We start from the raw sequence: 27,301 nt of genomic DNA on the forward strand, positions 1-27,301 counted from the left end.
TGATGTACTGATTTCTGAAGTGGAAAAAGAAGTGGTGATAGGGAGGGCTAACAAATTTCACCCAATCTTAGGAACAGACGAAGTTGTGAACCCAGGGCCTGGTGTAGATTTGTTTGATAGTTCGAATAATTTGGTTTTGGATTATATGGGGAAGCAAAATTTATTTTCAATTTAATTAAGACTGAATGGCAGAAGTTTGGTGAGTTCTCGGATTTGAATGGGCTCTTTGAACAACCTTTGAAATGTACCTCTAGAAAGGGAAGGAACCTCAAAAACTTCTTTGAAACTAAGGGTAGGGGTCATCTACCGAAGAAGGGTAGAATAGGGACCTTCAAATGTGGTAGTTGCCCCCAGTGCCCATTTATTTATGCCCGAGATTCAGTTCATATTCAGAGTAGGGATATCTTAGTAAAAAGTACTGAATATGCGAATTGCCATACAAGTGGAATAGTATATCTGAGCTTGTGTAAAAAATGCCAAGCTTTTTATGTTGGGAAATCCGAACGGAAACTTAAAAATCGGATTTATGAGCATAATTATGACATTAAGAATGGAAGCCCCAACAATGCTTTGGCTAATCATAAAAGGATATGCTCAGAAGCAGAATTCCATTTCTATGTCTTGGAAGTAGTTAAGAAAGATATTCGAGGGGGACCATGGGAAGATACAATCGAATACAAAGAACTGTTGTGGCAGTTACAGTTGGAATCGTATAACAAACCAGGTCTGAATAAAGTACAGTTTTGTACCTACCATAAATGTAGATGTTCGAAGATCCACATTGCTGCAGTCCTTACACTTGGGTAGTCCGCTGTCCACGGTCGGCCCGAATATCAAAGTATAAGGCTGACGTCGGTCAGGTCGCATTTAACTGACGTCAGGACGTCAGGGTACAAATGCGCATGACCGGCGTCATATCCTCAGTCTTTTCTTGCCCCAGATGTCAGAAGACCTTAAAAATAAAGGTCAAAACCAAAAGACAGCAAACAAATAACCAACCACCCATGCACTAACTATATGTACAAGATATACAATATACACAATATGTACAACCCAACCCACACAACCACCTCCAAGTACAGAGGGGAAGGAGGGAGGGTAAATTGGACTGCAGCAATGTGGATCTTGAACATCTACATTTATGGTAGGTACAAAACTGTACTATGTTCTTCATCTCACATTGCTGCAGTCCTTACACTTGGGTAGAATCCCAAAGCAGAGATAAGGGAGGATGGCGAACTATAAGGAAGCAGGAGCTGCCAAAATGCCCTGCAAAACCGCAGTGGCAAAACCAGCCCTGGACTTAGAGTAAAGTGGCAGGTGATAATGCCTAGAGAAGGTATGCACAGAACTCCAAGTAGCTGCCTCCAAAATATCCTTGGTTGCCACTCCCCTCAAAAGCTGTGGAAGTGGCAGTAGCCCTAGTGGAATGAGGCCTAATCCCAGCTGGAACCTCCTTGCCATGATGGGAATAACAGAAAGCAATGCAAAACCCAATCCACTTAGAAATAGTTTGTTTTGACACAGGCTTGCCCTGAGAACTCAAAGCAAAAGAAACAAACAACTGCTGAGACTGCCTGAACCCTTTAGTTCTGTCCAAATAATAACGCAACTGCCTGTGTACATCCAAAGTGTGCAAAATCTTTTCCCCCTTATTTTGGGGATTTGTATAAAAAGTAGGCAAATGAATAGTCTGGTTTAAAGCCACACTAGAAACCACCTTAGGCATAAAGGAAGGATTAGAACGTAATGATACCCTATCCTTATGGAAAATCAAGAAAGGCTCAACTGCCATAAGGGCCTGTAATTCAAAAACCCTTCTTGCAGAGGTAATGGCCAATAAAAAAGCAGTCTTCCATGATAAATATTTCAACTCAGCAGTAGCTGCAGGCTCAAAAGGTTGTAGAGTGAGTTTCGCCAACACAAAATTGAGATCCCAAGCAGGAGTAGGAGCTCTTCGTGGGGGTCTTATATTCTTTGCCCCTCTAAGAAATTGCTTGAACAAAGGATGAGAAAACAATGGCGGTCGCAATCATAGTGAGCTGAAATTGCTGCAGCATGAACTTTAATAGAAGAGAAAGACAAACCTTTGTCTAGTAACTCAGTAAGATATTGAAGAGCCACACACAAATTAGGCTCAGAAACATCAAAATCTTTGCTGCACTCCAAAATAAAAATCTCTTCCATTTATCAGCGTACACTTTCCTTGTACTAGGCCTTCTAGCTTCCAAAATAACATTCAAAACTTGCTGAGGAAGTGGAGGCCCATTATGGTTCAAAACAGAATATGCCAGGCTGTTAGGTGCAGAGAGTGAAGCTTGACATTGAGCAATGGCTGTCCACCTGTGACAACAGGTGTGGAATCGAAGGCAAAGGCCATGGAGGCTTCCGTACTAGACTTCTTAGTAATGGGTACCAGTGCTGACGAGGCCAATCTGGAGCTATTAAAATCATCCTTGGCTTGTCCTGTCTGACCTTCAGAAGTACCTTTGGGAGGAGAGGCAGAGGTGGAAAGGCATACACATGAAGATTGCTCCAATTGAAAGAAAGAGCATCCACTCTCCAAGCAGTGGGATGAAACCTTTTGCAAAACTTTGGCAGCTGATGGTTTAGTGGAGAAGCGAACAGATCTATGTCTGGAGTTCCCCATGACACTGTCAATTTCTGAAATACATGAGGATCCAATTTCCACTCGTGGGGATCCATAATTGCCTGCTCAACACATCTGCTAAGGAGTTCTGTGCTCCTGGCAGAAACCTTGCCTGAAGATTGAGCTGTAAACAGAGCAGTCTCCCACAAAATCATTGCTTGCCTGCATAGAGGATAAGAATGTTCCCCTTGCTTGTTGATGTACCACATGACAGTTGTGTTGTCTGTTAGAATCAACACCTGTCCTGGAAGAAGGAATTCCTTGAAAGCTATTAATGCAAACTGGACTGCTAACATCTCCTTCATGTTGATATGTAGATGTTGTAGTCTGACAGGCCACTTGTTTTGTATCCACTTTCCATTTAGATGAGCACCCCAAGCTTTGTCTGAGGCATCTGTCGTTAAAATCTGACTTGCCTCTGGCCGGGTCACAGAGAGTCCCTTGTTTAGGTGACATTCCTGAGCCCACCACAAAAATTCCTTCTGAATGCAAGGTATTATTTGAATGACAGTGTCCAGATCCTGGCAGTGCTGTGTCCATAAATTTTTGAGATACCATTGTAGCTTCCTCATATGCAGTTTGGCATTGGGAAGCACCAGAATACAAGATGCCATGAACCCTAAGGCTTGAAGGACTGTCCTTGCAGTCAGCCCGGACTGATGAGATAGTTGATGGAAGTAAAGGGATAGACTCTTTTGTTTGTCCGGGGTTAAAAAGGCCATCTGGGCTGCTGTATTCAGTCTCACACCCAGAAAGCACATGTCTTGAGAGGGTATTAGACTGGACTTTATTTCATTCACAGAATACCCTAGGCATCTTAGCACTGCTATCACATATTCCAAATGACGAAGAAGCTCTTCCTTTCCTTGAGCCAGAATTAGGCAGTCGTCCAAATAAGGATAGATCTGTATTCCTTTTAGTCTGAAGAAAGCTATCACTGGAGCCAGAACTTTCGTGAACACTCTGGGCAGTAGATAAGCCAAAGGGCAATGCAGAGCACTGATAGTGATAAATCCCAACTCAAAACCGCAGATACTTTCTGCAACTGAGTCTGATAGGAACATGAAGGTAAGCCTCCTTGAGATCCAAAGTTACCATCCAATGATCTTTGCCCAGCAGAGGTAAAAGCTGCTGCAACGTCAACATTTTGAACTTGGGAATGTCCAGATAAGTGTTGAGGATAGATAAATCCAAAATTGGTCTCCACGTGTTCCCCTTCTTTGGTACTAGGAACAGGCGAGAATAAAATCCTAGGCCCACTTCTGGCAGAGGGACCGGCTGTATGGCCCCTAGTTGGAGCAATAGAGAAACCTGTTTGTGAGCCTCTATTCTTTGTTGAGGAGGAACGTCTGGCATGCCTTTGAAAGGAGGCAAGGTATGGAAATAAAACCTGTAGCCGTGGTGTATGATATCCAATACCCATCTGTCCTGGGTAATTAAACTCCAATTTTCTTTGAAAAGTGCCAACCTTCCTCCCAAAGGTGCTGCCAGACGAGCAGGCTCTGGCAGCTGAAAAGGTAGGTCATTGGGTCTGTTTACGAAAGGACTGACCCCTGCCCTCACCCGAAGCCTGTGCAGGAGAAAGTACAGTTTTGTACCTACCATAAATGTAGATGTTCGAGGATCCACATTGCTGCAGTCCTAACCATTGGGTAGTCCGCTGTCCAGTCGGCCCGAATACCAAAGTATATGGCTGACGTTGGTCAGGGCGCATTAGACTGACGTCAGTACGTCAGGGTACTAATGCGCATGACCGACGTCATATCCTCAGTCTTTTCTTGCCCCAGATGTCAGAAGACCCTAAAAAGACAAAGCCCAATATACCTGCACCAAAAATATGTACAATATATACAAAATTATCAGCATAAAACCTCACCTACACAACCACCCCTAAACACAGAGGGGAAGGAGGGAGGTAATTGGACTGCAGCAATGTGGATCCTCGAACATCTACATTTATGGTAGGTACAAAACTGTACTATGTTCTTCATTCCACATTGCTGCAGTCCTAACCATTGGGTAGAATCCCAAAGCAGAGGTAAGGGAGGCTGGCAAATCAGAAAGAAGCAGGAGCTGACAACATGCCTTGCAAAATAGCTGTGGCAAAACCAGCCCTAGACTTAGAGTAGAGAGGAAGGTGATAATGCTTAGAGAAAGTATGCACTGAACTCCAAGTAGCTGCCTCCAAAATATCCTTAGTTGCCACCCCCCTTAGAAATGCTGTTGAAGTGGCAGTAGCCCTAGTGGAATGAGGCCTAATCCCAGCTGGAATCTCCTTGCCATGATGGGAATAACAAAATGCAATGCAAAACCCAATCCACCTAGAAATAGTTTGTTTTGACACAGGCTTGCCCTGAACTCAAAGCAAAAGAAACAAACAACTGCTGAGACTGCCTAAAATCCTTAGTCCTGCTTAAATAATAACGCAATTGCCTGTGTACATCTAAAGTGTGCAAAATCTTTTCCCCTTTATTTTGGGGGTCTGCATAAAAAGTAGGCAAATGAATAGTTTGGTTTAAAGCCACACTAGAAACCACCTTAGGCATAAAGGAAGGATTAGTACGTAATGATACCCTATCCTTATGGAAAATCAAAAAGGGCTCTACTGCCATAAGGGCCTGCAACTCAGACACCCTTCTTGCAGAAGTAATAGCCAACAGAAAAGCAGTCTTCCATGACAAGTATTTCAATTCAGCAGTAGCCGCAGGCTCAAAAGGTTGTAGAGTAAGTTTTTCCAACACAAAATTGAGATCCCAAGCAGGAGTAGGAGCCCGACGTGGGGGTCTTATATTCTTTGCCCCTCTAAGAAACTGCTTGAGCAAAGGATGCGAAAACAATGGTGGGTCACAATCATAGTGAGCTGAAATTGCTGCAGCATGAATCTTAATGGAAGAGAAGGACAAACCTTTGTCCAATAACGCAGTAAGATATTGAAGAGCCACACTCAAATTAGGCTCAGAAATCTCCAAATTCTTTGCTGTACTCCAAAATAAAAATCTCTTCCATTTTTCTGTACACTTTCCTTGTACTAGGTCTTCTAGCTTCCATAATCACATTTAAAACTTGTTGAGGAAGTTGAGACCTGCTGTGTTTCAACACAGAATATGCCAGGCTGTTAGATGAAGAGAGTGAAGCTTGACATTGAGCAGATGACCGTCCTTCTGAGATAACAGATGTGGAATCAAAGGTAAAGGCCATGGAGGCTTCCTTACCAGACTCCTTAGTAGTGGGTACCAGTGTTGTCGAGGCCAATCTGGAGCTATTAAAATCATCCTTGGCTTGTCTTGTCTGACCTTTAAGAGCACCTTTGGAAGAAGAGGCAGAGGTGGAAAGGCATACACATGAAGATTTTTCCAACTGAAAGACAGAGCATCCACTTTCCAAGCTGTGTGATGAAACCCCTTTGTGCAAAACTTTGGCAGCTGGTGGTTTAGTGGAGAAGCGAACAGATCTATGTCTGGAGTTCCCCATGACACTGTCAATTTCTGAAATACATGAAGATCCAGTTTCCACTCGTGGGGATCCATGATTTGTCTGCTTAACACATCTGCTAAGGAGTTCTGTGCGTCCGTCAGACACCTTGCCCGAAGAGTTAGTTGCAAGCTGAGCGCAGTCTCCCATAAAATCATTGCTTGCCTGCATAGAGGATAAGAATGTGTTCCCCTTGTTTGTTGATGTACCACATGACAGTTGTGTTGTCTGTTAGAATCAACACCTGCCCTGGAAGAAGTAACTCCTTGAAAGCCATTAATGCAAACTGGACTGCTAACATCTCCTTCATGTTGATATGTAGATGCTGTAGTCTGGCAGGCCACTTGTCTTGTATCCACTTTCCATTTAGATGAGCTCCCCAAGCAATGTCCGAGGCATCTGTCGTTAAAATCTGACTCGCCTCTGGCCGGGTCACAGAGAGTCCCTTGTTTAGGTGACATTCCTGAGCCCACCACAAAAATTCTTTTTGAAGGCAAGGTATTATTTGAATGACAGTGTCCAAATCCTGGCAGTGCTGTGTCCATACATTTTTGAGATACCATTGCAGCTTCCTCATATGCAGTTTGGCATTGGGAAGCACCAGAATACAAGATGCCATGAACCCTAATGCTTGAAGGACTGTCCTTGCAGTCAGCACGGACTGATGAGATAGTTGATGGAAGTAAAGGGATAGACTCTTTTGTTTGTCCGGGGTTAAAAAGGCCATCTGGGCTGCTGTATTCAGTCTCACACCCAGAAAGCACATGTCTTGAGAGGGTACTAGACTGGACTTTATTTCGGTCACAGAATACCCTAGGCATCTTAGCACTGCTATAACATATTCCAGATGCTGTAGAAGGTCTTCCTTTTCTTGAGCCAGAATCAGGCAGTCGTCCAAGTAAGGATAGATTTGAATTCCTTTTAGCCTGAAGTAAGCTATCACTGGAGCCAGAACCTTTGTGAATACTCTGGGCGCAGTAGATAAGCCAAAGGGCAATGCAGAGAACTGATAATGAGAATTTCCAGCTCGAAAACGCAGATACTTCCTGCAACTTAGTCTTATAGGCACATGAAGGTAAGCTTCCTTGAGATCTAAAGTTACCATCCAGTGATCTTTGCCCAGCAGAGGTAAAAGCTGTTGTAACGTCAACATCAGATAAATCCAAAATTGGTCTCCACGTGTTCCCCTTCTTTGGTACTAGGAACAGGCGAGAATAAAATCCTAGGCCCCTTTCTGATACAGGGACTGGCTGAATGGCCCCTATTTGGAGTAACAGAGAAATTTGCTTGTGAGCCTCTTTCCTTTGTGGAGGAGGAACGTCTGGCATGCCTTTGAAAGGGGGCAATGTGTGGAAATAAAACCTGTAACCGTGGTGAATGATATCCAACACCCATCCGTCTTGAGTAATTAAATTCCAATTTTCTTTGAAAAGAGACAGTCTTCCTCCCAAAGGAGCTGCCAGACGAGAATCTACTGGCAGCTGAAAAGGCAGGTCATTGGGTCTGTTTACGAAAGGACTGACCCCTGCCCTCACCAGAAGTCTGAGCAGGTGAACTCCCTGTTCTAGGCCTAAAAGAACCTTGAGCTCTGCCCCTACCACGTCTAGACCTACCCCTAGACTGGGAATCATAAGCAGGATATGTCCATCCCTTAGTAGGCCAATTTCTACTAAACTTTGGTGGCTGTACCTGCAAAAAATCTTTAACAGTTTGCATAGACTCAGCTTTGTCCTCCATTTTCTTTAAAACTGCTTCCACAGGCGAACCAAACAACACATCAGACTGTAAAGGAGCATCCAAAATCCTTGTCTTAACATGCTCAGCTAAATTCTGATCCCTCAACCAGGCATGCCTGCGAAGAACAGAACTAGTGGCAGCCACCCTCGAGGAGGCCTGTACAGCATCAAAACCACATTGCAAAGAATGCTTACCCACTTGTTCAGACACATGAACTAAATCCAGCAACTCTTTACACTCAATACCTTCCGCCAAAGCATCCACCTTAGATCTCAATTGAGAAAGGAGATAATTTTGATATTTTAGCATGTGAAACTGACAATTCAACGCCTCATGGCTAAAGTGGAAGAAGTATACACTTTCTTTCCCCATCTATCCAAAGCCCTTGCCTCTTTATCAGTGGGAACAGGGTTTTTAACAACAGAGGCCTTAACACCTTTAGGTCCCTGAGAAACAGTTTCGGGTCTGCCCTAGGACTCTTAAAAGATACTTATGAGCTTCAGGCACCCTATAGTACCTATCAGGTTTAACAGGAGCAGGAGGCAAAGAATCAGGGTTCAGGAAGCCTCTGCAAAACATCTTCCACCACATTCAACACAGGAGGTATAGCTAAGGGCCTATGCTGGGGTAAAACAAGAATTCCCTAAGCCTTTTCCTGGAATCAGAGTAATCTTGGCCTTCCCATTTAAAGTGCTCCCTCATGGAATGCAGAGTCTCTGAAAATGAGAAATCCTCAGGAGGAGAAGCTGTAGGAGTGGAATCATCCACATCAGAATCAGAATAAGGAGGATACTCCTGCAAGTCTTCCGCAGAAGACTCAGAAGCCTCTGAACACTGTTCAAAACTCTCAAACTCAGGTTCCACCCTAGGCCTCTTATCAGGAGGGGCATAGAACCTCTAATCATAGTAATCAAATCTTCTGCCATTTTAAGCATATGTTTCTTAGGCACAGAACCTGAAGTGCTAGGAGAAGCCCCCACTGAAGCTAAACTTGGCCTACCTCTCAAAGAAGTTTTGGAAACAGAAGGAGAGGCTCTAACTACCTTGGGAAGAGAGGGAAGAACAGTTACCTGAGAAGCCCCCTCAGCCTGGCCTGCCTCCTGAGAAGGCACATCCTGTAACAGTAAAGTCTCTGCCTGAGACTCCAAAGAAACTCCTGGCAAAACCTCTGGCTCCACTGAGCCTTCTAAAGAACCGACGTCCGGGACTGCCGGTTCATCCACCCTAGGCTTCACTGTTTTGTCCTTGCGCTTTTTGGATGAAGCGGGCGTCGGAGCATCCGACGGCATTTTATAATTACAACGCTTCCCAAACACTAACCTGGCACAGTCTAACCGTCTCTTAATAGTGCGTTTGTTAAATCTAGCACAAGAGCGGCATCCAACAACGTCGTGCTCAGGCCCTAAACAAGGTATACACAAGGTATGGTAATCCCTATGAGGTATCTGTTTCCCACAAGAAATACAGTTATTCACTTTTTCTGACATCCGGTTAAATACTGAGGCAAGAAAAAACCAAAATGTTCCCCAACGGGGTACTTAGCCAACTTTGATTCGGTCTGAAACTCCGACTTCAGAAAATTTCAGAACGCCAACCTGCACTCGCAAAACTGCTTCTGCATCGGACCATGCGGCAAAAAAGACTGAGGATATGACGTCGGTCATGCGCATTAGTACCCTGACGTACTGACGTCAGTCTAATGCGCCCTGACCAACGTCAGCCATATACTTTGGTATTCGGGCCGACTGGACAGCGGACTACCCAATGGTTAGGACTGCAGCAATGTGGAATGAAGAACATCTCCCTGTTCTAGGCCTGAAAGAGCCCTGAGCTCTGCCCTTACCACGTCTAGATCTACCCCTAGACTGGGAATCATAAGAAGGATACGTCCACCCCTTAGTAGGCCAATTTCTACTAAACTTTGGAGGCTGGACCTGCAAAAAATCTTTAACAGTCTGCATAGACTTAGCCTTGTCTTCCATTTTCTTTAAGACTGTCTCAACAGGAGGACCAAACAACACGTCAGATTGTAAAGGAGCATCTAAAATCCTTGTTTTAACATGTTCAGACAAATTCTGATCCCTCAGCCAGGCGTGCCTGTGAAGAACAGTCCCAGTGGCAGCCACCCTAGACGAGGCCTGTACAGCATCAAAACCACATTGCAAAGAATGCTTACCCACCTGTTCAGAAACATGGACTAAATCTTGCAACTCTTTACAATCAATACCAACTGCCAGAGCATCAACCTTAGACTTCAATTGTGAAAGGAGATAGTTTTGGTATTTCAACATGTGAAACTGGCAATTCAGAGCCCTCATAGCAAGAGTGGAAGAAGTATAAACTTTCTTTCCCCATCTATCCAAGGCCCTAGCCTCCTTATCTGTAGGAACCGGATTCTTAACAACAGAAGCCTTAACACCCTTAGGCCCCTGGCTAACAGTTTCTGGGTCTGCCCTAGGACTCTTAAAAGATACTTGTGAACTGCAGGCACCCTGTAATACCTATCCGGCTTAACAGGAGCAGGAGGCAAAGAATCAGGATTAAGAGAAGCCTCTGTAAAAACATCTTCCACTACATCCAAAACAGGAGGTATAGCCAAAGGCCTATGCTGGGGTAAAAACAGAAATTCCCTAAGCCTTTTCCTGGAATCAGAGAAGTCCTGACCCTCCCACTTAAAATGCTCCCTCATGGAATGAAGAGTTTCTGAAAGAAAAATCCTCAGGAGGAGTAGCAGAAGGAGTAGAATCATCCACATCAGAATCAGAATAAGGAGAGTACTCCTGCAAGTCTTCAGCTGAAGACTCTGAAACATCTGAAGCTTGCTCAAAACCCCCCAGCTCAGGCTCCACCCTAGGTCTCTTAGCAGGAGGGGGCATAGAACCCCTAATCAAAGTAATCAAATCTTCTGCCATGTTAAGCATATGCTTCTTGGGCATAGTACCTGAAGAGCTAGGGGTAACACCAACTGAAGCTAAACCTGGCCTGCCCCTGGGAGAAGTCTTAGAAACAGAAGGAGAGGGCCTAGCCACCTTAGGAAGGGAGGGGAGTAAAGTAACCTGAGAAGCCCCCTCAGCCTGACTTGCCTCCTGAGAGGCCACATCTTGCAATAATAAGGTCTCACTCTGGGAACACAAAGAAATCTCCGGTGGAGCCACCGGCTCCACCGACACCTCTAAAGAACCGGCGTCCGGTACAGACGGTTCTTCTAGCCTAGGCTTAACTGTCTTGTCCTTGCGCTTCTTCGAGGAAGCGGGCGTCGGAGCATCCGACGGCATTCTATAATTGCACCGCTTCCCAAAGACTAACCTTGCACAATCCAACCTTCTCTTTATAGTGCGTTTATTAAATCTAGCACAAGAGCGACAGCCAACAACGCCGTGCTCAGGCCCTAAGCAAGGAATACACAAAGTATGATAATCTCTATGCGGTATCTGTTTCCCACAAGAAACGCAATTATTAACTTTTTCTGACATCCGGTAAATGACTGAGGCAAGAAAAAACTAAAATATTCCCCAACGGGGTACTTAGCCAACTTTGAACTCGGTCTGAAACTTCTAAATCGAAAAATTCCAGAACGCCAACCGGCACTTGCAATGCTGCTTCTGCATCGGACCATGCGGCAAAAAAGACTGAGGATATGACGCCGGTCATGCGCATTTGTACCCTGACGTCCTGACGTCAGTTAAATGCGCCCTGACCGACGTCAGCCTTATACTTTGATATTCGGGCCGACCGTGGACAGCGGACTACCCAAGTGTAAGGACTGCAGCAATGTGAGATGAAGAACATCATAGTTTCCCTATTACCTGTGTTGAAATTGAGGGCTGCCAAATTGTGAGTGACATCTTACATATTAAATTTTAAAGTTGTTTTTATTTTTATGAAAATGTATGATTTTAAGAAATGGATTTATTAGAATTTAACAATTTGTACTTAAGTAATATGTAGGACATTTTTTTTATCAAGTTAGGAAGGTAGTATTCAGTTAATTTATATATAAAAGAATTCTCTGTATATGAGTGTAACATTTCTTTTTGTATACTAGAGGGAGTATGTGCAATGATAAAATGTTATATCCCTAGGCAGAATTTTAATTAATTTTTTACTTTTATAAATATGTTGAGATTGTTATGTATATAGATGAATTTGTTTTAAGGTTTCTGCTAAATTTGTTGATTGTTTTGCTCTTGGTAAGGAGAAGGTTGCTTACAGTTTTTAATCATGAGTTTTTAAACAAAAATCTTTTTAGTTTGACTTAATAGGATTTGTACTAATTATTAGATAATTAATTACCAATTTGGTGTGGTTATTTGCTAATTGAGTTCATTTCATGTATATATAAGGCATGTTAAAATTCATTGGATTGTAGTGCATCTGAAGAAGTGTTTGAAACGAAAACGCAGGTGTGGAGACATAGCGTTTGTGCCTTGGAGTGTACTGTATTCGTTGGGACCAGCCGTTGTGGTAATAAAGATTTTTATACCAGCAAGGACTTTTTCTGCCTTCCTCCTCTAGTGCTTTTTTGCAAGGACACTATAAGAAAAGTACTTAGGTGATTGAATTAAAAAGGATACTGTTACGGCAGCTAAGGACATGTGGAAAGAGAATAGAAAAACTGAGGAACTGAGAGCTTTTGATTATGGATATGGACAGTAATATGTAAGCAGTGAAAATATTTCTAGGCCATTTAGTTTTACATACACGTCTGACATTTTTTTTTATCAACCAGAGGAGAAGTTGTGGACAATAATTAAAAGAGAGGTGAAGAACTTACTTGGGAGTAGAAGAGGACAAGAGTTAAGTGGGATAAGTTGATCCTCCACACAGAACAAGCAGAATAGGTGTGATGATGGAACAGGAAGGAAGCTTGAGAAAGTAACACTTTGGATGCAGATCCTTGTGGAAAATAATAACCATACAGATTATTATATTCATAAAAAAAGCAGAAAGCATTTCATGAACTTAGCCAACATGGTACTGGAGATTTTGCCAACAGCAATGACTGCCATGTATGGGTACAGAAAATAGGCATGAATGGGGGCTGGAATTTACTGTAGAACACTGACCAGTGACCCAAGGTATTCAGAATAAATATCTAGAGAGGGATTAGGTCAAGTAGAAGTTTGGACTGCAGGTTACAGACTGCCTTTACTACCAGAGACTGAGAGTACATGCAAAGAAAAAGGGATACAGGAGTGCAAAGTGAAAGACTAGCTCTGGTAGATTTTTTTTTAAAACACCTTTAGTAAACTGTGGGGAACATATATTAACAGAAGAGAAAACACATCGTATTAACATTTTTCCATTTATATCACATATATCTTCTTTCCTTGTAACTTTCCTTGTTACAATCATCAATCCAACATTACATAAATTGCTGAATTCCTGCCTTTCCTTAAAGCTCACTCCTACTCAACATAATTCTGCATGTACTGTTCCCACAATTTCCATTTACTTCTATACAATTTGTTCCTTTCCTAAAGATTCCTCTTCTAGTTCTTTTATCTCTTTTATAATATTCAGCACTGTAAATACAGTGCCACAATCTGGTACCACAAGGGAAGATGAAGCCTCAGATATAGACTGCCAAGGTAAGAAGGGGCAGGGATCCTGAACAAGCAAATAGTCATGCTGACTGGTAGGACTGTCCTGGATTTTTAAAGAATTCTCCTCTGTTTTTCAACCATCCTTGCCACTACTTTTTAAACTCCTGTTTAACAGACTCTTTGCTGCTTAAACTGCAAACTAAAAAAGGAAGCCAGGGAGAATGGGAAATTTATTTGCTTTAAAAAAAGGGGATTTGAAATATCTGAGTCAGTCCTTGAATCAACTTTCCTCTTTCATCACACTTCTTAAGCACTTCAGCTCCAGAAGGGCCAAAGAGAACTCATCTACAGGAGAATTAAAAATGTATAGTCTCACTATAGATCCAGATGCAGAATCCTGTGAAGGGAAAATCATAAGCACATTTAAACAAACCTGTTACACAGAAGCAAATGTCAATGAGGCATTCAAGGGATTTTTTGCCTCAAAAGAAAAATTATTATTAACCGTTACACGTTCTCAAAAGATAAAAGTAAATACTTTTAACGTGTGACCTTGGCAGTTAAAATCATGAAATTTGAAGTAATTAAAGAATATACTTTCTTCCCTAACTTCTCAAAAGCTTTCCCGTCTTTGTCAGAGGGAATGGGTTAAGGGCAGTAACCGGTTTAGTAGAAACAGCTTTAGATAGAAAAATTATTGATGAATCTGCTAAGGGGATGGAAAAAGTACAGTTTTGTACCTACCATAAATGTAGATGTTCGAGTGTACACCCTGCTGCAGTCATCACACTTGGGTTATCCTGTTGTCAGGCGGTCCTGCAGGCGGCTGGAATTCCAAAGTCTTGGTCCGGCGTCGGTTGCTGTCGCTTCTTCCCTGACGTCAGTGCGCCAGGGGTATATATAATGCAACAGACGCCATTTTCTTCAGTTTTTCTTGCCCCAGATGTCAGGTGCCCCCAAAAAGGTGGTCAGTAATTAGTACCAAATTGAGTAAACTTACACAAACACAAAATCCCTTCAGCTATAAGCAAATACATCAGGAAGGTATTAAAGAGATTTAGCCAGTAGGTCAGAGGGGATGGAGGGAGGGTAACCTGGACTGCAGCAGGGTGTACACTCGAACATCTACATTTATGGTAGGTACAAAACTGTACTATGTTCATCGTGTTACCCTGCTGCAGTCATCACACTTGGGTTGAATCCCAAAGCTAAGGATGGGTGGAGGTATCATAGAGGGTTAGAGGAGGATAGAAGGCCCTGCAGAACTGCAGTGGCGAAGCCCGCCCTGGTCTTAGAGTAAAGTGGTAAGTGATAGCGTTTGGTAAAGGTGTGTACTGAACTCCAAGTTGCAGCTTCCAAAATCTCCTTGGTTGGAACCCCCCCTGAGAAAGGTTGTAGAAGTAGCTGTTGCCCTGGTAGAGTGGGGTCTAATGGTAGCAGGAACTGGTTTTCCATGATGGGTGTAGCAAAAACGTATGCAATGACCTATCCATTTGGAAATGGTTTGCTTTGATATAGCCTTCCCTTGAGAAGCTGTAGCATAGGATACAAAGAGCTGGTCAGATTTTCTGAAAGCCTTAATTTTGTCCAAGTAGTAACGAAGTTGCCTGTGAATGTCCAAGGAATGCAGGAGTCTCTCACCTTTGTTCTGTGGATTTGGGAAGAAGGTGGGTAAGTGGATGGTTTGATTTAAAGCCACACTGGAAACCACCTTAGGCATAAAGGAAGGATTAGTTCGTAGAGAAACTCTGTCTTGATGAAAAATGAGGAAAGCTTCCACTGCCATTAGTGCCTGTAGCTCTGAGACTCTTCTAGCTGAAGTTATTGCTAGCAGCAGGGCAGTCTTCCATGATAGGAACTGAAGATCTGCAGAGAAAGCAGGTTCAAAGGGAGGAAGCATTAGTTTTTCCAGAACAAAATTGAGGTCCCATGTTGGTGTAGGTGCTCTCCTGGGTGGTCTAATGTTTTTTGCCCCTCTGAGGAACTGCCTTAGAAGTGGATGCGAAAATAAGGGTGGATCCGTGTTGTAGTGGGCCGAAATAGCTGAAGCATGGATTTTAATGGAGGAGAAAGAAAGTCCTTTGTGCAACATCTCAGTTAAATACTGTAGAATGTGAGGCTGAATTGCGTCTTGGCCTTTAGACTGGTTCCAGGCACAAAACCTTTTCCATTTGTCCGAATAAGCCTTCCTGTTGCTTGGCCTCCTAGCTTCCAGAATAACATCCATAACTGCTTGGGAAAGAGGAGCTGGCTGGATGCTTAGTTGATTTGCCATGCAGCCAGATTTAAGGTTTTGAGCTGGCTGTGAAGAATCTGATTGTTTTGTTGCGTGAGTAAATGGGAAATTTGTGGTAATATCCATGGTGGGCCGTGGGTCATATTCCTCAATAGCGGGTACCAGTGCTGGCGTGGCCAGTCTGGGGCTATGAGAATCAGTCGTGGTCTCTCCTTTTTGACTTTCGGAAGTACCTTTGTGAGGAGAGGCAATGGAGGGAAGGCATATACTGTCAGGTTTTTCCAACTGAAAGAGTGCGTCCACTTTCCAGGCTTGATGGTGAAGTGCCCTTGCACAAAATTTTGTTAGTTGATAGTTTTGAGGGCTGGCAAACAGGTCTATGTCTGGAAGGCCCCATTTTTGAGTTATCATTGTAAATACTTGTGGATCTAGTTTCCACTCGTGGGGATCCATGATGTTTCTGCTGAGGTTGTCTGCCAATGTATTCTTCTGTCCTGGCAGGAATTGAGCTTGTAACTGAACTTGGTAAGCCAGAGCTGTGTTCCATAAGGTCACTGCTTGTCTGCACAGAGGGTAGGAGTGAGTACTCCCTTGTTTGTTTATGTACCACATTACTGTGGTGTTGTCCGTCTTTGTCCTGGATGTAATAGATCCTTGAAGGCTGTCAGAGCTTTCTGTACAGCTAGCATCTCTTTTTGATTGATGTGCAGATTCCTTTGATCTGCAGTCCATACGCCTTGAACGCACTGTCCTGCCATGTGAGCCCCCCAGGCGTAATCTGATGCATCTGTTGTGATAGTTTGCCTGGCTGGGGGCAAGGTGAAAGGTTGACCCTTGTTGAGGAGACATGCCTGTGACCACCATAGAAACTCCTGTTGTAAGCAGGGAATGAGAGATATCATTGTGTCCAAGCTGTGGCTGTGTTGAGACCATACGCTTTTTAGGTACCACTGTAATTTCCTCACATGCAGCTTTGCAAATGGTATTAGTAGTATGCAAGATGCCATGAAGCCCAAGGCCTGCAGAATTTTTCTTGCAGTTAATTGGGCCTTTGTTGCCATTGTTTTGAAAAATTGAGTCAGTTGTAGTTGTTTGTCTGGCGTCAGATAAGCCTGCTGGGCCGTTGTATTCAAGCTGGCACCCAGGAATGTCATATTTTGTGAGGGTACTAGTTTTGACTCCTTTTTGTTTACTGTGTACCCCAGGCAATTTAGTAGATGTTTCACAGAAGCCAGATGATGTAATAGAATGCCCTTGCTTTCTGCTTGGATGAGGCAGTCGTCCAGGTATGGGTATATTTGAATTCCTCTTTGTCTGCAATATGCAATTACTGGTGCCAGGCATTTTGTGAAGACTCTGGGCGCAGTAGCTAAGCCAAATGGCAGTGCAGAGAATTGGTAATGGGTTGAACCTGCAATGAAAAGGAGGTATGTTCTGCAACTTTGTCTGATAGGGACATGCAGGTATGCCTCCTTGAGGTCCAACGTTACTAGCCATGCTTCCCTTGCCCAACATGGGAAGAAGCTGCTGTAGTGTTAGCATCTTGAATTTGGGTACTTGCAAGTAAGTGTTTAGAATTGAAAGGTCCAGAATTGGTCGCCAGGCATTGTCCTTTCTGGGCACTAGAAAGAGTCTCGAGTAAAATCCTTGACCTTGCTCTCGAGTAGGTACCAGTTGAATGGCTCTCATGTCCATGAGAGCTGTAATTTGTTTTTGTGCCTCTGCCCATTGATTTTGTGGCAGGTTTGGCATTCCTCTTTTCATTGGCAAGGTGTGAAAATGGAATCTGTATCCTCGTAAAATGTCTAAGACCCATTTGTACTTTGTGACAATGTGCCAGTTGTCTGAAAAAAGTGCGAGTTTTCCTCCCAAGGGGGCTGCCAAGAGAGTGTTGCTTGGCCAGATGAGGTGTAAGTCATTGAGTTTGCCTTCTGGTAGATTGGGACCTGCCTTCTCCTCCCTTCTGTGTTGTAGTGCCCCATTGACGAGGTATGTACTGGGCTTGTGGTTGTCCTCTGCCCCTTGGGTGTCTGTATTTACCCCTCTGTGGTCTGTCTGTAGCTAGAAAGGATCAATTTTTGTTGGTCAGTTTCTGCTGAAGCGAGGGGGCTGTACCTGTAGGAAATCTTTGACTGTCTGCATAGATTTTGCCTTATCCTCCATTTTCTTTAAGACTTCTTCTGCTTTAACTCCAAAAAGAACATCCTGCTGTAAGGGAGCATCTAGAAGTTTTGCTTTAACATGATCAGGTAGAGTTTGTTCCTTTAACCAAGCATGCCTACGTATAACAGACCCAGTGACAGCTGCCCTGCAGGAGGCCTCCAAAGAATCAAACCCACACTGTAAGGTATGCTTGCCTACCTGTTCAGTGGCATGCAACAGATCCTGCATTTCTTTCAATTCAGATTGTTGAGGGAGAGTGGTCATTCATTTTTTGCTTTAACTAAGAGATTAGAAATTTCTGATACATAAGCATGTGAAATTGGCAATTTAGAGTGGCTGAGGTGTAAACCTTTTTCCCCCACCTGTCTAGTGCTCTGGAATCCCTCTCAGAAGGTACAGGATTTTTAGCCATAGAAGCCTTAGCCCCCTTGGGACCCTGGGAGATAGTCTCTGGGTCAGCAACAGGGCTTTTGTAAAGAAATTTGTGAGAATCAGGCACTCTACAATATCTGTCAGGCTTAGCCGGAGCAGGAGGTAGAGAATCAGGGTTAAGACTGGATTCTAAGTAAACATCATCCACAATGTCTAAAACTGGTGGGATGGCAAGTGGTCTGTGTTGGGGGAGTAAAAGAAACTCTCTGAGCCTTTTCTTCGAGTCAGAGTAATCCTGACCTTCCCAGTGAAAATGTTCCCTCAGTGTGTGTAAAGTTTCCCCAAAGGAGTAGTCTTCAGCAGGAGAGGATGAGGGAATGGAATCCTCAGCATCAGAATCTTCATAAGAGGAGAAGGAGTAATCTTGGTCCTCAGAGGAGTCTGAAGAAATGGACACTTGTTCAGAGGATGCATAATCTTCCTCTTGTCTAGGCCTTTTGTCAGGAGGGGGCTGGGAACCCCTGATTAAAGTGATCAAATCTTCAGCCATTTTGAGCATCTGTTTCTTAGGCATGGGGCCTTGAACAGGGGACTGAAGTGCAGTCTTTTTAGATTTAATAGGAGTCTTCGTCTTAGAGTACGATTTAATTGTGAGCGTCATCGGTCTGAAAACGCCTTCAGAAACCGATGGCGTTTCTGCAGCACCGACATCTTTTTCAGTAATGTTGTCGGTAGGGCCTGAACTAAATGGCTACGACAGCCTGGTACATTCCGTCAAAAATTCTGAAGCGGTCTCGGGTTCCAGATCTGCGGTAGTCAGGGGCTGCGTCGGAGCCTCACTGAGGACCGGAGACCGGACCAGCCGAGGCCTCGGAATCTGGCTTAGGCCTGGGCTGTCTGTCCTTATCCTTGCGTTTTTTGTGCACGCCGGTAGTCGGTTGCTCCGACGGCATGGTGTAGTTAAATTTCCTACCAAAATAGTGTCGTGCAAAATCAAAGCGTCTTTTAATAGTATGCTTATTAAATTTAGCACAAAAATGACAACTAGTGACGTGGTCTGGGACTAGGCAAGGTATGCAATAAGAATGAAAATCCTTATGAGGTATTTGCTTCCCACAAGAAATACAATTGTTAACTTTTTCTGACATCGGTCTGAGGCAAGAAAAGTTTCCCCAACGGGGTACTTAACTTTATAGAAGACTTCGGTCTGAAATTCGAATTCGAAAATCTCAGTAGTCGGCCGACCGGCACTTGTGAACTGCTTCTGCTTCGGGCACTGCGCGGCAAGAAAGACTGAAGAAAATGGCATCGGTTGCATTATATATACCCCCTGGCGCACTGACGTCAGGGAAGAAGCGACAGCAACCGACGCCAGACCAAGACTTTGGAATTCCAGCCAACTGCGGGACCGCCTGACGACAGGATAACCCAAGTGTGATGACTGCAGTAGGGTAACACGATGAACATCAAATACTTGAGTCAGAGGTACCTTGTATAATCTGTTAGATTTCTTGGGGACAAGATGATGACTGTTGGACAAACTAGAAGCAGTAAGAAAAAACACTCTAAAGCTGGCAAAATAAGAACAGTTGCAGATTTAAGTATATCCAACTTTAACAGACCATATGTTTTCTGTGGCATACGAATTTCATTCTGTTCCCAATGAAAAACCTCTTTCGTCTTAGCTAAAAAGTCACAGAAAAAAAAACAACAAAAGGGTAATCTGAAACCATACTTACCTCAGAATCAGAGAGTTCAGATCAAGAAGAAATTCCAGATGTATACTTACCCTCCTGCAATGTCAGTTCTTCTGGCTGACAGTCGCAAAGACAAGTACATTTTTTTCCCTCCTGCCTGAAGAAGTAGAAGGTAAGGATAAAGTACTAATGAGCTCCTTAGCAGATCCATTGTGTACCATCCATATCCATACATACGGAAATAGGAGTCTGGAAGGTTTTCTCACTATGCTCACTTTGTCTGAGAAACTCTTAAAAATGACAGACCTTTCGTAGGCACGTTTGTCCCAGATTCATGTACCCCATTCCAGCCAGCTGAAGAATCTTCACTTGTCCTTTTCCTAATTTCCCCCAAGACACACAAGAGTGGTTCCCCCTTGTCTGCCAAGGGCATCACTATACTCATACAGGATATGGCAATCCCCAACCTTTGTTAGCTGTAGGTACAACACCAAGAGAACTGGGAGGGGGGATGAATGGTGTGAGCTACAGCCAGCAGTTGATACAAAATAGGTGGTGGCCTGACACCCTAACAACTTCCTGTGGGCAGAGGAAGAAGAGAATGAGACTGCAAAATCAGATAACACAGCCTGAATGAGTCGGTGAAAGATAAGGTAGAGAAGTGGTACTAAGACAAGTAAACCACAGACAGTCAGTACAGTTGTGTACACTTACCATAAATGTAGATGTTAGAGTGTATTCACTGTTGCAGTCATCACACTTGGGTTATCTGCCTGTAGGTAGCCTTCAGTCGACCCAAATACCAGAGACTTAGTATTTCTGCGTCGGTTGCTGTCGCTCCAGGACTGACGTCGGGTCGTCAGGGGTATAAAAACAGGCAGCCTATGCCATTACATCAGCTTTTCTTGCCCCAAATGTCATGAGCCCCCCAAATAGGGAGCTAAGTTATGGTGGTGAAAAACACCCCCAGTAAAAAGTAAATACCAATACCCCAGAAGAGGTGAGTATTAACATAGGAGACAGGGAGAAAGACAAGGGGGCTAGAGGGAGGGAAACCAGGACTGCAACAGTGAATACACTCGAACATCTATATTTATGGTAAGCGTACACAACTGTACGATGTTCTTCATGGTTCACTGTTGCAGTCATCACACTTGGGTAGATTCCCAAAGCTGAAGAAGGGTGGATGCAGTCAAGAAGAGTTAGGGCTGGCTAGTATGCCTTGCAGGACTGCTGTTGCAAAACCGGTGGTAATGCTTAGTCAAGGTATGTGCAGAACCCCAGGTAGCAGCTTCCAGGATGTCCCTGGTAGTGACTCCCCTGAGGAATGCTGTAAAGGTAGAAGTTGCCATAGTGGAATGTGTTCTGACCCCCTGAGGGGTTTGGTTACTCATGGTGCTTGCAGCAGAAATGGACACAATGTGCTATCCATTTAGATATAGTTTGCTTAGAAATAGCCTTGCCCTCTGCCCCAGTTGCAAAGCTAATAGCTGGTCTGATTTTCTGGAGGTCTTAGTCCGATCCAGGTAAAATCTGAGCTGTCTGTGCACGTCCAAGGAGTGCAAGATACTTTCCCCTTTATTTTGAGGATTAGGGAAAAAGGTTGGCAAATGTATGGATTGACTGACAGCCACACTGGACACCACTTTAGGCATAAAGAAAGGGTTTGTCCTGAGAGAGACCCTGTCAGCATGGAAAAACAGCCATAAGTGCTTGTAGTTCAGATACTCTTCTAGCTGAAGTGATGGCAATGCTATTTTCTAAGAGAGGAATTTTAAGTCTGCTGACACTGCAGGCTCAAAGGGTGGAAGTGTGAGCTTTTCCAGTACAAAGTTAAGGTCCCAAGCAGGGGAGGGTGCTCTCCTTGGTGGCCTTAAGCTGTTAGCCCTCTCAGGAACTGTTTGATAAGAGGGTGCGAGAAGAGAGGTGGCTCAGTGTTGTAATGAGTCGAAATGGCTGAGGCATGAATCTTAATGGAAGAGAAGGACAGACCTTTGTGGAGTAGATCTGCCAAGTAATCCAAAATTAAAGGCAGAGTTGTGTCCTCTCCTTTAGCTAGGCTCCATGAGCGGTATCTTTTCCACTTATCAGCATAGGATTTCCTTGTACTGGGTCTTCTAGCTTCAAGAATGACGTCCAGCACCTGTTTGCTTAGAGCTGCTGGGATAGGATTCAAGGGATAAGCCAGGCTGCAAGCTTTAGGGTTTGCAGTTGTGGATACAAAATCTGCCCCTCCTGCTGAGAGAGCAGGGTAGGGTTCTGATGTAGGTGCCATGGTAGCACCGATGTCAGGCTGCGCAGGAGTGGTTACCAGTGCTGGCATGGCCAGTCTGGGGAAATCAGAATTGTCCACAGTCTTCCTGTCTTATTTTGAGTAATACTCTTGAGAGAAGGGGCAGGGATGGGAATGCATAAACACAGATTTACACACTGAAAGGATAGGGCATCCATTTTCCAGGCCCTGCTGTGAGGGTTCCTGTTGCATAACCTGCTGAGCTGGTGGTTGTAGGGGGAGGCAAAAAGATCCACGTCTGGGGTCCCCATTTCCGAGTCAGAAGGCTGAAGGTGCTGGACTCTAACTGCCACTCGTGCGGGTCTAGGAGATTTCTGCTCAAGTCGCCTGCCAGTGAATTTTGATTGCCTGGCAGGAATTGAGCTTGCAGATGGACTTGTATGTCTGATGCAGTGTTCCACAGAGCCATGGCTAGCCTGCAGAGTGGGTAGGCATGCGTTCCCCCTTGCTTGCTCATCTACCACATAACTATGGTGGTGTATGTTTTTATTAGAAGTTGCCCTGGCAAGAGTAGGGATTTGAAAGCGGTCAGGGCATTCTGCACAGCTAGCATCTCTTTTTGGTTGATGTGCACATGAATTTGACTTGGTCTCCAGTGGCCCTGAATGAATTTGGTGTCCATATGTGCTCCCCAGGCATAGTCTGATGTATCTGTGGTTAGGGTCTGGCCGGCTTGGGGTTGAGTAAAGGGCAGTCCCTTGTTAAGGTTGCAGGCTTCTGCCCACCAAAGAAACTCTGTCCTTAAACAGGGTATGATATGAATGACTGTTTCCAGGTCCTGAGAATGTTGGCACCAAAGACTTTTTAAGTACCACTGAAGTTTCCTCATATGCAGTCTTGCATATGGATGAGGCCATGAACCCTAGGGCTTGCAGTACTTTTCTTCAGGATAGCTGGATTCTGCTGGCCATTTGTTTGAACTAGGCTGTCAGACAGACTTGTTTTTCTGAAGTGAGGAATGTCATCTGGGATGTTGTGTCCAAGCTTGCTCCCAGGAATACAATTCTTTGACAGAGTACCAGTTTTGATTTTCTTTGATGGTGTACCCCAGGGAAGTGAGGATTTTTCACAAATGTCAGGTGCTGCAACAGCAATTCCTGACTGTCAGCCTGACTCAGACAGTCATCCAAGTACGGCTCAATTTGGATATTTCTCTGCCTGCAGCATGCAATGGCTGGAGCCAGGCATTTTGTGAATACTCTGAGCGCAGTGGATAAGCCAAAGGGAAGTGCAGAGAACTGATGATGCATAGATCCGGCCCTGAAATCTAGATACTTCCTGCATGATTCCCTTACAGGGATGTGCAGATCGGCTTCTTTTAAGTCTAGGGTGACTAATCATGCATCCTTGGTTAGCATAGGTAGAAGCTGTTGCAGGGTAAGCATTTTAAATTTTGGCACCACCAGGAAGGTGTTGAGAATTGAAAGATCCAGGATTGGGCGCCAAGTGCCCTCTCTTCTGGGTACCAGAAGAGCCTATAATAGAATCCTTGACCTATTTGTTCCACTGGAACTGGCTGAAGCGCCTTGATGGAGAGCAGGGATAAAACTTGGTTTTGAGCATCTGCCCATTGGTTTGGAGGAAGTCTGGTAACCCTCTTGGGGTTGGCAGTGAGTGGAAGTAAAATTTGTACCCCTGGCATACAATGTTGAGGACCCATCGGTCTTGTGTGATGGACATCCAGTTCCTTGCATGAAGGGCAAGTTTTCCTCCTAGGGGCACAAGCAATTGGGCAGAGGTGGGTAGTGGAGAGGAGAAGTCAGAGTTTTTTCCGCAAGGAGGTGGCTTACCTCTCTCTGCTTTGGGGGTGGGGCACTCCATTGCTCAGATCTCTGCATACATCGACTGTAATCTGGGTGGTCTGTTTCCCCTGGGCCTGGTTTGAGATGGCCAGGAGGGAGCTGGAAAGGACCAGTGTTTGGAAGGGCAATGCCTACTGAATCTAGGGGGTTGCACTTGTAAAAGTCTGCACAGACTTAGCTTTTTCTTCCATCATTTTAAGAACCTCTTCTGCTTTTGTGCCAAACAAACTGTCCTTGTTTAAAGAAGCGTCTAATAACTTTGATTTGACATAGTCTGGCAAGGTCTGCTCCTTGAGCCAAGCATGTCTTCAGGACAGAATCAGTGACTGCTGCCCAGCAAGATGCCTCTAGGGCATCAAAGCCACACTGCAAAGTATGCTTGCTGACTTGGCTTGCAGAGTGCATAAGCTCCTGCAATTCCTTACTTTCTGCACAGTCTGTAAAGGTTGCCACCTTTTGTTTAATAAAGTTCCATAACATGTTGCTGGTACTTCAGCATGTGGAACTGACAATTTAATGCCCTAATAGCAAGAGTAGCAGAGGTATATACTGTATTACCCAATCTGTCAAAAGCTCTGGAATCCCTGTCCGAAGGGGAGGGATTCTTGGCTGTAGTTGCCTTAACACTTTTAAGCCCCTGGGAAATTATCTCTGGGTCAGCAGTAGAATTCTTGAAAAGAAATTTGTGAGTGTCAGGTACTCTGTAGTGCCTGTCTGGTTTCCTAGGGGCAAGTGTCAGGAGTAAGACTGGATTTCATAAAAAAGTACAGTTGTGTACACTTACCATAAATGCAGATGTTAGAGTATATTCACTGTTGCAGTCATCACATTTGGGTAGATTCCCAAAGCTAAGGATGGGAGGAGGAATTTAGATAGCATTAGGACCAGCTATAAGGCCCAGCAAGACTGCAGTGGCAAAGCCAGCTCTGGATTTAGAGAAAATTGGCAAATGGTAATGCTTGGTGAAAGTATGTACAGAACTCTAGGTAGCAGCTTCTAGAATGTCTCTGGTAGGGACACCTCTGAGAAAGGCTGTAGAGGTAGATGCAACCCTGGTTGAATTGGGTCTAATCCCCTGTGGGATAGATTTTCCATGGAGCTTATAGCAGAAATGAATGCAATGGCCTATCCATTTAGAAATGGTTTGTTTTGAAATAGCCTTCCCCTCTGCCCCTGCAGCAAATGCCACCAGCATTTCAGATTTTCTTAGAGGTTTAGTCCTATCCAAGTAAAATCTAAGTTGTCTGTGCACATCTAAGGAGTGCAGTATCCGTTCCCCTTTGTTCTGTGGATTAGAAAAGTACGTTGGCAAATTAATGGACTGATTAAGAGCCACATTGGATACCACCTTGGGCATGAAGGAGGGATTGGCCCTGAGGGATACCCTGTCCACATGAAAGATGATGAAAGGCTCCACTGCCATAAGGGCCTATAATTCAGATACCCTTATTGCTGAAGTAATTGCTAAAAGGAAGGCTGTTTTCCAAGAAAGGAATTTTAAATATGCACTTGCTGCTGGCTCAAAAGGAGGGAGAGAGAGTTTTTCCAATGCAAAGTTAAGGTCACAGGCTGGCGTAAATGCTCTCCTGGGAAGTTTCTGGACCCTCTGAGGAACTGCTTGAGCAGTGGATGAGAGAAGAGGGGTGGACTGTGTTATAATGAGCTGAAATGGCTGAGGCGTGAATTCTGATGGAGGAAAAAAAGGCCCTCAGTTAAGTATTGAATAATCTGAGGTAAACTGGGCGCTGCTGTGCCCATCCCTTGAGTTTGGCTCCAAGCACAGAATCTTTTCCATTTTTCAGCATGGGATTTTCTAGTACTAGGCCTCCTTGCCTCCAAAATGACATCCAACACTTGTTTACTGAGGGATGGTAATGGAGACATTAGGTAATTAGCCAGGCTGCCAGGTTCAGGGGTTTGAAGCTGAGGATGCAGAATCTGGTTTTCCTGCTGTGACAACAGGGTAGGGGTCTGAGGCAGGTGCCATGGAGCCAGCAGTGACATACTGCGCAAGAGGGGGTACCAGTGATGGCGTGGCCAGTCTGGTGGAATCAATATCGTTCTTAGTTTGTCCTGTTTGATCTTTAGTAGTACTTTAGAGAGGAGAAGCAGAGGAGGAAAGGCATATACTGATAGATTTTTCCAGCTGAAGGACAGAGCATCCACTTTCCAAGCTTGTTTGTGGGGAGTCCTTGTGCAGAATTTGTCCAATTGGTAGTTCTGGGGGGGAGGCAAACAGGTCTATATCTCGGCTCCCCCATTTGTTTATCAACATGTTGAAAGTCTTTGGTTCCAGTTTCCACTCGTGTGGGTCCATGAGATTTCTGCTTAGTTTGTCTGTCAGTGTATTTAGTTTTCCTGGCAGGAAATGAGCTTGTAGATGCACTTGGTAGCTCAAGGCTGTGTTCCACAGAGCCATGGCTAGTCTGCAGAGGGGGTACGAATGGGTACCCCCCCCCTGCTTGTTTATGTACCACATAACAGTGGTGTTGTCCATCTTTACCATTAACTGTCCTGGAAGAATGTGGTCCTTGAAGGCTGTCAGAGCATTCTGTACAGGTAACATTTCTTTTTGACTGATATGCAGAGGTGCACTTGACTTGGGCTCCATTTCCCTGAATGCACTTCCCTGCCAGGTGAGCCCCCATGCATAGTCTGATGCATCTGTTGTTAGGGTTTGGGCGGCAGGGGGTAGAGTGAATGGTAGTCCCTTGTTGTGGTGGCAGGCCTCTGCCCACCAAAGGAACTCTAACCATAGGCAAGGTATGATAGGAATCATTGCTTCTAGAGTCTGAGAATGTTGACACCATAGGCTTTTTAGATACCATTGTAGTTTCCTCATATGCAGTCTTGCATACGGAATTAGTAGAATGCAGGAGGCCATGCAGACACAGCAGGGTCTCGTGGCCATTAGTTTGAGGTAAGTTGTCAAATGAATTTGTTTCTCTGGCGTGAGGGAAGCCATCTGTGAAGTTTTGTTCAAGTTTGCTCCCAGGAATATAATTTGCTGACAGGGTACCAGATTTGATTTATTTTCGTTTATAGTGTACCCCAGACAAGTTAGCACCTTTTGTTCAAATGCCAGATGATTCAAAAGTATGTCCTAGCTTTCTGCCTGAATTAGACAATCGTCCAGGTATGGGTATATCTGAATATTTCTTTGCCTGCAAAATGCAATGACTGGAGCTAGGCACTTTGTGAATACCCTGGGTGCAGTAGATAAACCAAAGGGCAGTGCAGAGAACTGATAGTACATACAGCCTGCTTTGAAGCATAGGTACCTCCTGCAAGATTCCCCGATTGGGATGTGCAGGTAGGCTTCTTTTTTAATCGA

At 44.4% G+C, this 27,301-nt stretch overlaps 1 protein-coding gene across 1 annotated transcript in view; it reads right to left on the minus strand.

The window, feature by feature from the left end:
• The window catches only part of NMT1 (N-myristoyltransferase 1), a 1,232,576-nt gene that overhangs the window by 959,514 nt on the left and 245,761 nt on the right, over positions 1-27,301 (minus strand). The window lies entirely within an intron of this gene.

The sequence above is a fragment of the Protopterus annectens genome, chromosome 13.part0, assembly GCF_019279795.1.
Source record: "Protopterus annectens isolate FY-2018-M chromosome 13.part0, PAN1.0, whole genome shotgun sequence".
Taxonomy (NCBI): domain Eukaryota; kingdom Metazoa; phylum Chordata; order Ceratodontiformes; family Protopteridae; genus Protopterus; species Protopterus annectens.